Here is a 12,306-nt window from a genome sequence, read left to right as displayed (position 1 = left end):
TTCCCCAGCACGGAGATGCTGAATTGTATAAGGCAAAGCCATAAACATGTTTGTCTGAGCCTTCTATCAAAAGTTACAGGTAACTTCATGAAGCTGTACAAAAACACTTTATTTCGCCGAGACCGTGCGTTTCTGACTATTACATGCATTTGAATGGAGTTCTCGCACGAAACAAAGTATAGGTTTTCATCTTGTGAATAACTTGAAAATCTTAACTCACATAGCTTTAAAACTGTTTGCTCAACACGGGGATATTGAATTCGATAAGATAAAGCCATAAATACGCATATCTGAGTCTCCTATCAAAAGTTAGAGCTGTCTTCATGAAGTTGTAAACGCTTTATTTCGCCAAGACAGTGCGTTTCTGACTATTACATGCATTTGAATGGAGTTGTCGCACGAAACAAAGTATAGGTATTCATTTTGTGAATAACTTGAAAATCTTAGATCAAACAGCTGAAAAACCTGTTTGCTCAACACGGGGATATCGAACTTTATAAGATAAAGCCATAAATATGTTTATATGCGTCTTCTATCAAAAGTTACAGCTGTCTTGAATGAAAGCATTATAGCAGCTTACCTCAATCATGTGGTAGAACAGACACATGGCCCACCTACGTGTCCTTCTACGGCAGGAGTAGTTGCCACAAACCTGCAAAACAAAAAGAAATGATCAGGTGACATGAACAGATTTATACAGCCATAAGCAAGAGATTCTTCCTGCCTGTGGGCGTCAAACTGGACCCCCCCCCCCCTCCTTACTGTAACTATCAAAACTATCATAGTCTAAAACTATCATCTCATATCAAAACTATTATAATCACATTATCTGACTTTATCAGTTATAACAATGAGAAACGGTAAACAATTTGGCAAATAAATTACTTATAATTGTGCTTACCTGGTCCAAATGATCCACAGTCCCTTTGCATTTGTTATAATCCAGGATGATGTGGGGCTTTCTCTTCCCAGAGTCCTGGACTTGTAGCTCACGGTGCCTGGTGCTCAATAAGACAACCTTTTTTCTTTGCTTGGGGATGTAGGAAACCACAGCCTTGCCCCCCCCCCCCCCCCCCCCCCCCCCCTGTAGCGACCTGGACGGGAGAGACGATCATCGAATCTTACTGCCCGATTAATTTGCTCAAATCTTTTTTTTTTTTTGACATGGTAGCATGAAACAGAAGAGCCCTGTCTCCCCATTTCACAGGCTTGTTGTCGTTTCATGTTGAGACCTGTACAGGCCAGCCAGCATCACAAGCCCCATGTAAGCCTGCAACTCCTCATCTATGTCCTTCCAGTCTTTTACTGACCTGTTGCCCCTGCAGGTTGGTGAAATGCAGGATTAGCTGCATAATGTCCTCTGCAAAAAAAAGATGGAAAGTGCTCACAGGGCTGCTGATCCTATACGAATTGCATAATGGGTTGGTCCTGGGGTTAAAATGGGGGGAGGAAAAAATGGCAGGACCTCTTCGTGTGTGGGTTGCCACATGATTTCTCCATTTTTAGATCTCCACTGGCCATCCTCCAGTCTTGTCTCTTCCTCCTGCTCTTCTTCCTCCTTCTCCTTCTCCTCCTCCGCACATGAGCTGCAAAGCTCCTCGGTGCCTGGCAAAAATTCTTCTTCGCTGTCAGAAGTATCTCCACTGCTTGTGGAGAGTGCAAAACTGCAGCAACAGCCTCCTCTAAACTGAGTGCACGCTTCATTGTGTCTGTGCAGAAATGACCACTCAGACCAGGCTGCAAAGTATTCTCATAGACTTCAAAGGTGCACCTGAATAAACATGCTATATCATACATCCAATAAGAGAGAGGAGGCACACTCTTGATCAAGAAAAAACATAAGCGCACGCCTTTGATCTCTCCCCCCCCCCTCTCTCTCTCTTTCTCTCTCTCTCTCTCTCTCTCTCTCTCTCTCACACACACACACACATGCACATGCACATACATACATACACAATACCATTTTATGGTGGTTAGCTGTTTTATTGTCATGCATTTTACAAGGTAAGATAACTATGTCCTGCATTCAAAACCACTGAAAATGTCTATGGTGGTGCTGTGCCTAATATTGTGCTGGTGTATGCTGGGTAATCGCACAGCTAGCGACTGGGTGACTTTATTCACCCGCTTCGGCTGTTATCAGTCCATATCCCCTAGATATGGACCATCTCCTGCTAGATTGTTCAGAAGGTTGTTATCATCCATCCAGATGGAGGATCACTAACAGGAGCGTGGGAAGACTCCAGAATCCACTCTGGCTGCAATCCGGTGGATACAGCAGTGTGTACAGGTAAGACCGTTTAAACGGACAGCATTTATAGAATGACTATTAAAAGTCAGACCAGCGAGTGTCAATAATGTTAATGTGGTTATGTTAGTAATACACCGAGTGCTAATATAACAGCTTTAAGATGCATTTGTAGATGTTATTACGTGTTTTACCGTCTTTATGGTGCTAGCTTAAAGTTACGGTGTAAACGTTAGCTTATATTGGAATAAAGCTGTTACTGTTTAAACGATGTTAGCACAGAAATATTAGCTTCTGTCATGACTGACGAAGTTACTAGTTAATAAAGTTTCCAGTAAAGTGTTTAATCGCAGCCACAGACTGACAGCAAATATCTCGATTAGCTTCAGTGCATCTGTAATAAATATGTGCAAGTTTCAGTGCTTCGTTTAAACTGTATGATACTTATACTGACCCAGGGTCAGTGTAAAATACAATCCTAGCTGTGTGAACAAAGCCTGGCTCCTTTAATCCTGCATGAAAAACCTCAGGATGCAGGCTATTATTACTCTTTCCTGCTGGCACACCTGTCACACCTGAGAGTCAGCTAGAAACTTACAGTGACGTGGACATCATGCAAAGACTGCCAGACTCTGACTCAAGTTAACACTAAACTTTAAACGGTACCTCTGTGTCTCTGTGTGCTGAACATTTAGGATTTAGTCAGGCTGCATCTGTGTTAGTCCTCTGACAGACTGGTGACCTGTCCAGGTGTGCTCTACTTATGACTACTGGGACAGGCTCTAGCTCCTGTAATAGAAATTTTATGTTATTCTCATTTAAGTGCTTATGCATATGCTTAGTTGTGACACTGTTATAGACTGTTCAATGAAAGTTTCTAAAACTAGATGAACTTACTTCAGCAGTTTGAGAAAACAACTCCCTTTACAGGTGCTGATAACGTCAAGGGCACAAAACAGCATAACCATTGATCCGTTAGGTTTCATAGCGAGACACGTGAAGTGGCAGAGCTGACATGACTGAACTGTGATGTTTGATGTGTGTTTGCTCTCCTGTGCACAGTAATAAATAGCATGATCACAGCTCTTTCTGTGTTGCAGACTTTATTTAAAAAATTCCATGACATCTACTATAACTGAACCAACCTGGTGCTCTTCATTTATGGAGGCTGTTGAGTCTGAATGTTGGATGTTGTGTATCTCGTGTTCTCTGGGCTTTGTTGTCCTCAGTCTTTTTGCAGGATCAGAAAACAAAACCGGGAGGCGCGTAAATGTTTCTTCTCCAGGATGTTTCTTCAAATGTTTCTTCTGGATGATGATATGACCGTGACACGGGATGCCACCTTTGGTCTTGTGACGAAGCAAAGCTCAGGAAGAAGTGTGATTAAATGGTACCCACATGTTGAGAAGGATGTACAGGGCACCTGCAGCCAAATCCAAGCTTCAGCTTAGTTGTAGTTGCAGAATGCTATAGGACTGAGACATCTAAGGCATCAAATGTTTGATTAAACGGATGAAAAAGAGAAGTTTTTTCCCTATAATTATCACTTCTTAAAATCTGTAGCAACTTCAAGTCTGTCAGCATGCTGAGCATGCTCAGAATGTGACAATATATTTTTGTTCAATATTTAATTTCTTTCAGTTGCAATTGTTAAATGAAAAAATATATATTCTTATAATTTAGCAAATGAATTTATCAAAAAAAAAAAAAGATACATATATCTGTATTAGTTTTAGTAAATTAATTTGACACCTGTATTGAAAATACCATATTGTATTCATACAGAATCAGTATGGTATCATTGTTTGTCTGTTCACTGATTGTTGAAGCTAAGAGCTACTTTGATCTGTTTAGATCTAAAGTATCCAAAGTTGAGTTCTAATGTTTCTTCACCCCTGTGTGTGTGATATGTGATTTCCTACATGCTGGCAGAGCAGAGCAGCAGTTTGTGCTCACAGATGGTGACGGTGTGGAGAGACGGTGGTATTTCCTCAGAAGAACCAGCAGAGTCACAAAGGACACCAGTCCATCTCACCACCTTGACTTGCTGACTGATGTTCGTCTGCACTGCACAGAGGAAATCAACTGACCGAGGTTTGTCCAGTGACGTGTTATGAAATGTATATTTGTTTTATGCTTACAGATATGTTTTTCTTGACAGAGGCTCTGCAGAGGTTAGACAAAGCAGAGAAAACATGTGCTTTACATTTTACTGTGATTTATTGAGATATTTGTTGCCTGATGTTCAGCAGGAATGGAGAAATAGAATCAAAGGGAGATGTTTTTCCTGTTTTTGTAATGATGTAAGTAAATCTTCAATATTATTTATTTGCTTGGTTATATTAGGAGCGTTTCTGAGTGAGGGGGAGAGGAGTCATCATCCAGGTAAAGTGACGTGGATCAGTGGATACACTTGTCTCCCCTTTAAAGGAGACGATCCAAGTCATCCTTAAATGTTAGCGCTTTCAAATACACAAACATTTTTAAAGGACAAAAATGAACATCCAACTTTGACTGTAATACAAAATAAATCTTTGCATGTGTGTTTTCAAACTCTCAGATGGGCAGTATATCAGTCTTGGACTGTCTAACCTGCCGGAGCAGCACTGAATGACCACCGCACGAGCATGTTCCTGCAACATTCAGCATCTGATCCTTCATCTGTGTGCTTCTGCTTTTGGTAAGTAGAGTTACCCAACTCCAGTAACTCTAAACACATGCCATCCATTTCTAACGGCCTGGTTACTTCCTGTCAGTTACTTTAGAAACCATGTGGTCACCTGACCTAACACTGTTTCTTCTTCTTCCCCTTAATGTTGAAGTGTCAAATGTCAAACAGCTGGAGAGGAAACTACACCAGTGTACTGGGATGTTTCAGCAACAGTGCCAGATGCTGTTCCTTCATGGTGACATCACCAGAGACAGTCCCGCCCACCTCAGGACCCATTGATTATGATGATCTGATCCATCAAACCCCCAGCAGGTGAACTTTATTCATGACATAACACCGCAACAATGTAAAAAATTAAACAGCAACAGTCTAAATGTAAAGTGCATTCTAAAGTCCTCTTCAATAAATTGTATGCAAAGAGTCATTCAGGTCACTACAGAACCCAGAGTCTTCATCATTAAATCTCTGGTTGCTTCATTTTTTCTATCCTATATCAGATATTTTAAAGGTTAGCTTAGGTAAAGTTCCATTCTCATGGTGAGGCAAAGTGCTTTATGTGTGTGTGTGTGCGCGTGTCATGAACGGCTATAAAAGGCCTATAATTAAAGAACAAAGCGGGGTTTGAGTTCGAGTTGCGGCAGACTGTCACTACTTGTAAATGGAACGCAGCCTTCCTACGGCGGACAGCTAATAACAGGAATCGGACGCGGTCCAGCCAAGTCCACAGCAACCACCATAGCAACCGCCTAGCATGACCTTAAAAACATATTCTGTCTTCATAACTATCAAAATCGTGAAATGATTTGCAAAGTGTGAAAGTGTTACAGCTGCAGAGAGCTATGGCGGTATCTATGGAAGCTGTTTACATAGCTAATAATATACGATGTAACCATGGAGACAGTCAGTCACTTGAGCTAGCGGTGCATGTTTACTACAGTGAATAAGGTGATTGAGTGCACAGCGTCCACACTCTGCAGGGGGTAAAGACATTACTTCAATATTGTTTTATATTGATATATATTAGCCTTCTGTTGACCATCACCTCAGGTTCACCATTACAGTTTCAGATTACAGATGCACACTGTCTAAACACATTCAAAAACTCATGTCTCAGAAATAAGCACAGCTGTTCATGTTTGTCATTAGAGTTTTATTTGTAAGAAAATTATGAACTTCATATTGTGCATTAAATAAAAGAACATTTCACAACTCTGAGTCAACAGAAACAGGTAACAGAAATGTCTCTAATGTGTACAGTGTAGTGTAAGCATTAAAAGATCATAAAGGAAAAACTAACATTTATGTGAAACTAATTGTAATAAAAAATGAGCAGGTGCTTTATAGATTTAAAAGAAAGAATCTGAAAACAACACTTTTTTGGTCTAAGTGATCAAAGTAGAAAACAGAACTGATGTTCAAGAACAAACCGTAGCTGCACTAATATTACACATCTCGATCGTTGTACTGAACAGACATTGTTGCTTTTAAAACCACATGCAGTGTGTGACCATGACTGTTCACTGAGACCATGAACGCCACTTCGCTGAAGCATTCTTCTTCTTCTTCTTGCCATTAAATTGGAAGCAGAAGCAGCACGAGCTGATTTGATCTACTGAAAGGAAAAAGCAGAACATCTGAGTTGAAACCAGTCAGCTGAAATCATTAAGACAGGAACAAATTCAATGCAGTGTCTCAAGTGGCTTAGCCTGTTACAACTGTTGATACAAGCTAAATACGGTTAACACACAGTGTCAGGGAGCTCCAGTGTGGGAACTAGTGGCTTTAGGTTTGTAGTCATTTAACTTTCATCCATTCATTCATTTAATTCAGGAGGAAGAAATGCCAGGTTGGTGCAGGCTGGTTACATGCATTTGGTCCCATGCTGTCTTTAATTAAATGACTTGGTTCATTTTATGGCTGGGCTTTATGTGGGGTTATATCATGTTATTTGGGCAGGAGTACCTGTCCCCTGTTAGACTTAGAAAGTTTCTCCATAAGTAGAGTTTCTAACTCTTCTAGCACATCTGTGGCTGACAGCTTTTTGGTGGCTCTTTTTACCCCACACTGGTTGTGAGTGTGTAAATAGCCCCACTAGTTATTTTGGGTTGCAGTTAACTAGGGAGGAAGGGGTGGGTATGCCATGATTAGGTGAATAACAATTATATGTGATACATAAATTTCACAATGCATGCATATATCTCTATCAATTAAACCTGGCCTGAGGGCTGCCATTTTTTACATTCAGTTATTTCTCTTAGAAATGTTGGAACTAAATAATGAATGTGTTACAGTTAAAGTGAAACACTGGTCAGTGTAAATGGCTCATTGGGACACAGAAACCTTTAAATTAAACCTGATATCTAGTGTCAAACAATATCAAAGCTGTAAAAGATGTTTACATTCAGAATTTATAAAACTATGATTGTAAATAAATTCAAACAAGTGAGCTTTTCTCTTTGTGCTGAATATCAACACTGTGGTTTCTTAGACTGTAAGCTTTACTTTAGTGCAACCAGTTGCAGAAGCTGCCACTCCAAATGTCTTTTGATAACAAGAAAAAAATACCTTTTCAGTACACGGCCTGAAGTTCTTCTCCGACATCTTCTGCAATCGGCTTTGTCTGCTGGTTTGAAGACAATAAACCACAAAAAAGATGATTTAGTCACTTTGTCTGCGTCATGCAGCTCGAATGTGTCGTGTAACAATGTTGAATAGCCGTCGTTATCCCTCTGCTTTGAGCCTTTTATCAAAAGTTACAGTTAACTTCATGAAGTTGTACAAAAAGGCTTCATTTCGCCGAGACAGTGCGTTTCTGACTATTACATGCATTTGAATGGAGTTCTTGCACGAAACAAAGTATAAGTTTTCATTATGTGAATAACTTGTATTTTACACTGACCCTGGGTCAGTATCAACTTCATGAAGACAGCTGTAACTTTTGATAGAGGACTCACACACACACATATTTATGGCTTTGCCTTATAGAATTCAGCATCTCCGTGCTGAGGAAATAGGTTTTGCAGCTGTTTGAGCTAAGATTTTCAAGTTATTCACAAATTGAAAACCTATACTTTGTGTCGGTCGAGTTCTCCATTCAAATACATGTAATAGCGAGAAACGCACTAACGTGGTGAAATAAAGCGTTTTTCCATAAACTTCATAAAGACAGCTGTAAATTTTGAGAGAAGACTCACACACACATTGGGGGGATATTGAAGTCTATAAGATAAAGCCATGAATATCTTTGTCTGAGTCTTCTATCAAAAGTTACAGCAAGCTCTATGAAGTTGATGAGAAACGCTTTACTTCGCCAAGACAGTGCGTTTCTCACTGTTACATGCATTTGAATTTAGTTCTTGCCCGACACAAAGTATAGGTTTTAATTTGTGAATAACTTGAAAATCTTAGCTCAAACAGCTGCAAAACCTATTTCCTGAGCACTGAGATGCTGAATTCTATAAGGCAAAGCCATAAATATGTGTGTGTGATTCTTCTATCAACAGTTACAGCTGTCTTCTTGAAGTTGATACTGACCCAGGGTCAGTGTAAAATACAATCCTAGCTGTGTGAACAAAGCTTGGCTCCTTTAATCCTGCATGACAAACCTCAGGATGCAGGTTATTATTACTCTTTCCTGCTGGCACACCTGAGAGTCAGCTAGAAACTTACAGTGACGTGGACATCATGCAAAGACTGCCAGACTCTGTAATACTGTGAATGATCAGTGACTCAAGTTAACACCAAACTTTAAACAGTACCTCTGTGTCTCTGTGTGCTGAACATTTAGGATTGAGTCTGCATTGACTTTATTTATTGAGACTTTAATGTGCTAAAAGCAGGTTGAAGACAGCTCAGAAACATTTGAAGATTAAAATTTAGCATTATGGCTGCTGGTGGTTTGTAAAGCCTATACTCAGCTGTAGTTTTTGTTACTAATTTATGTTTGTTGTTGTTTAACACAGATTTCAGAAGAGCAAATATGCTTAATAGTTTAACTAGATTTCATTTGTCAGTGTGGGACTGCTGAGTCACCTGAAGAACTCATTTCATTCATTCTCCACATGATGTTCATATACAGAAATGTTTCATAGGAACTGGTTCCTCCCAAACTGTGAACTAGTGTGTTTCCATAGATTATCTCTGTATGAATGTACTTTTAAATGAAGGCAAGTGTTTGTCCTTTTTTGTTCCTCAGTTACAGTACGTGATATCTTGATATCAGGCGGTCAACACTGGGGGAAGACAAGAAGCAGACGTACTTCCAAGAGGGAGCTGCAGTGAGGACACAGCCAGGTCACTGAGGTCAGAGGTCAGAATCTGAAACAGCTCAGGTTTATATTTTAGGGGTTATAAAAAATCAAAATGTATTTATGAAGAAACCTTTAAATAATAGTCATAATTATGATTATTATAAGAAATATCAAACATTTAAGTGGATTTTCTGTTACACATATTGTATTAGCCCTGCAATAAACTGGCAGCCTGTCTTTGTCCTGTATCAGCTGGGATAGGCTTCATCCTCCCGCAACCCTGAATTGGATACATTGTATTCCAATTATGTAATCTGATCATTTACAAACTCAAGGTATCTAATCAAAATGTAAGTAATAATTATAAAATGGGAAAGCAGAAATAAGTGTGACATAAATGTAAATGTGTTAGCTGACATAGAGGACAGCTACATGTAGTCTGAAAAACCTTTGTTGTCAAGTTTGCAGGTATATCAGCACGAGACATTCTTACATAGAAGAGTCTGTTAAAGTCTCTAACTCAGCGAAGCATTATTGGTCCCGTCTGTTTGGATAAATATAGTAAGTTGATGTTTGTCCATTTATTGACACATTTTCTTAAGTGCTTATCCAGTTCAGGATCACAGTGGAGCTGCAGCTGGATATGTTCATTAAATAAACCTTACAAAAGTTAACAATAAACCTGCATCCATGTACGTTGTTGTCCACAGGATAAGAAAATCAAACTGGAACACTGTGGAACATGTTAATAAATGTTTGTGTGTTTATGCCTGTGTCTTTCACAGGAGGCGCTGGAAGGTTTCCCTAATAGTTCCTGGTGAATCAAAGCAGAACCATAAAGGTTGCTGGATTGCATGATGGCCTTACCCCTGAGCAGTCATCCTGTTAAAGGAGGAACCAGTTAGAAACTGTTTTCAAAGTAGCTGAGCAGATTTCATCTCAAGTAAGCGATTAACTGTTTGTTCATCTGTTCTGCCACTTAAAGAGCATTTAAGGACGTCTTTTGAGTGTCCAGCTGAATTAATTCTACTGGCTCTCATGGTCATTTGTTATTATAGACATATTTTTCATGTTCATCCAGCTATTTAGTAAATTCTATCTATTTAGTAATATCCGTCAGCTATAAAATGTAATATAAATATAAAAAATATCTAAATATCTCCTGCACTTTATATTTTAATGATGTAAGTCTGTTATCGTGTTACATTAGCATTCCTCACATATCAATGAGATGCTGTACAGTACAATCCTACTGACGCAGCAGAGGGATAACGACGGCTATTCAACATTGTTACACGACACATTCGAGCTGCATGACGCAGACAAAGTGACTAAATCATCTTTTTTATGGTTTATTGTCTTCAAACCAGCAGACAAAGCCGATTGCAGAAGATGTCGGAGAAGAACTTCAGGCCATGTACTGAAAAGGTATTTTTTTCTTGTTATCAAAAGACATTTGGAGTGGCAGCTTCTGCAACTGGTTGCACTAAAGTAAAGCTTACAGTCTAAGAAACCACAGTGTTGATATTCAGCACAAAGAGAAAAGCTCACTTGTTTGAATTTATTTACAATCATAGTTTTATAAATTCTGAATGTAAACATCTTTTACAGCTTTGATATTGTTTGACACTAGATATCAGGTTTAATTTAAAGGTTTCTGTGTCCCAATGAGCCATTTACACTGACCAGTGTTTCACTTTAACTGTAACACATTCATTATTTAGTTCCAACATTTCTAAGAGAAATAACTGAATGTAAAAAATGGCAGCCCTCAGGCCAGGTTTAATTGATAGAGATATATGCATGCATTGTGAAATTTATGTATCATATATAATTGTTATTCACCTAATCATGGCATACCCACCCCTTCCTCCCTAGTTAACTGCAACCCAAAATAACTAGTGGGGCTATTTACACACTCACAACCAGTGTGGGGTAAAAAGAGCCACCAAATGCTGTCAGCCACAGATGTGCTAGAAGAGTTAGAAACTCTACTTATGGAGAAACTTTCTAAGTCTAACAGGGGACAGGTACTCCTGCCCAAATAACATGATATAACCCCACATAAAGCCCAGCCATAAAATGAACCAAGTCATTTAATTAAAGACAGCATGGGACCAAATGCATGTAACCAGCCTGCACCAACCTGGCATTTCTTCCTCCTGAATTAAATGAATGAATGGATGAAAGTTAAATGACTACAAACCTAAAGCCACTAGTTCCCACACTGGAGCTCCCTGACACTGTGTGTTAACCGTATTTAGCTTGTATCAACAGTTGTAACAGGCTAAGCCACTTGAGACACTGCATTGAATTTGTTCCTGTCTTAATGATTTCAGCTGACTGGTTTCAACTCAGATGTTCTGCTTTTTCCTTTCAGTAGATCAAATCAGCTCGTGCTGCTTCTGCTTCCAATTTAATGGCAAGAAGAAGAAGAAGAATGCTTCAGCGAAGTGGCGTTCATGGTCTCAGTGAACAGTCATGGTCACACACTGCATGTGGTTTTAAAAGCAACAATGTCTGTTCAGTACAACGATCGAGATGTGTAATATTAGTGCAGCTACGGTTTGTTCTTGAACATCAGTTCTGTTTTCTACTTTGATCACTTAGACCAAAAAAGTGTTGTTTTCAGATTCTTTCTTTTAAATCTATAAAGCACCTGCTCATTTTTTATTACAATTAGTTTCACATAAATGTTAGTTTTTCCTTTATGATCTTTTAATGCTTACACTACACTGTACACATTAGAGACATTTCTGTTACCTGTTTCTGTTGACTCAGAGTTGTGAAATGTTCTTTTATTTAATGCACAATATGAAGTTCATAATTTTCTTACAAATAAAACTCTAATGACAAACATGAACAGCTGTGCTTATTTCTGAGACATGAGTTTTTGAATGTGTTTAGACAGTGTGCATCTGTAATCTGAAACTGTAATGGTGAACCTGAGGTGATGGTCAACAGAAGGCTAATATATATCAATATAAAACAATATTGAAGTAATGTCTTTACCCCCTGCAGAGTGTGGACGCTGTGCACTCAATCACCTTATTCACTGTAGTAAACATGCACCGCTAGCTCAAGTGACTGACTGTCTCCATGGTTACATCGTATATTATTAGCTATGTAAACAGCTT

The 12,306-nt window shown here is 39.1% G+C and overlaps 1 long non-coding RNA gene across 5 annotated transcripts; it reads left to right on the top strand.

Moving 5' to 3' along the window:
- The first annotated feature begins 1,914 nt into the window (after window positions 1-1,914).
- LOC146583707 (uncharacterized) lies at window positions 1,915-12,020 on the top strand. Of its 5 annotated transcripts, XR_014892670.1 has the most exons (10): window positions 1,915-2,004; window positions 2,210-3,638; window positions 4,181-4,342; window positions 4,595-4,703; window positions 4,809-4,928; window positions 5,071-5,231; window positions 9,115-9,228; window positions 9,955-10,112; window positions 10,540-10,597; window positions 11,550-12,020. It is a non-coding gene; the product is annotated as an uncharacterized LOC146583707 (long non-coding RNA). The 5 variants fall into 5 exon arrangements; XR_014892674.1 differs by lacking the exon at window positions 1,915-2,004 and having other exon boundaries at window positions 2,036-3,638; window positions 4,186-4,342; XR_014892669.1 differs by lacking the exon at window positions 1,915-2,004 and having other exon boundaries at window positions 2,036-3,638; window positions 4,595-4,633.
- Window positions 12,021-12,306: the final 286 nt, after the last annotated feature.

Source organism: Mchenga conophoros, linkage group LG1, assembly GCF_057382185.1.
Source record: "Mchenga conophoros isolate Kocher_MC1m ecotype Shallow Benthic linkage group LG1, M_conophoros_male_GT1.1, whole genome shotgun sequence".
Lineage (NCBI taxonomy): Eukaryota > Metazoa > Chordata > Actinopteri > Cichliformes > Cichlidae > Mchenga > Mchenga conophoros.
Note: the sequence above shows the minus strand (reverse complement) of the source record. Positions and strands in the feature narration are given on the sequence as shown.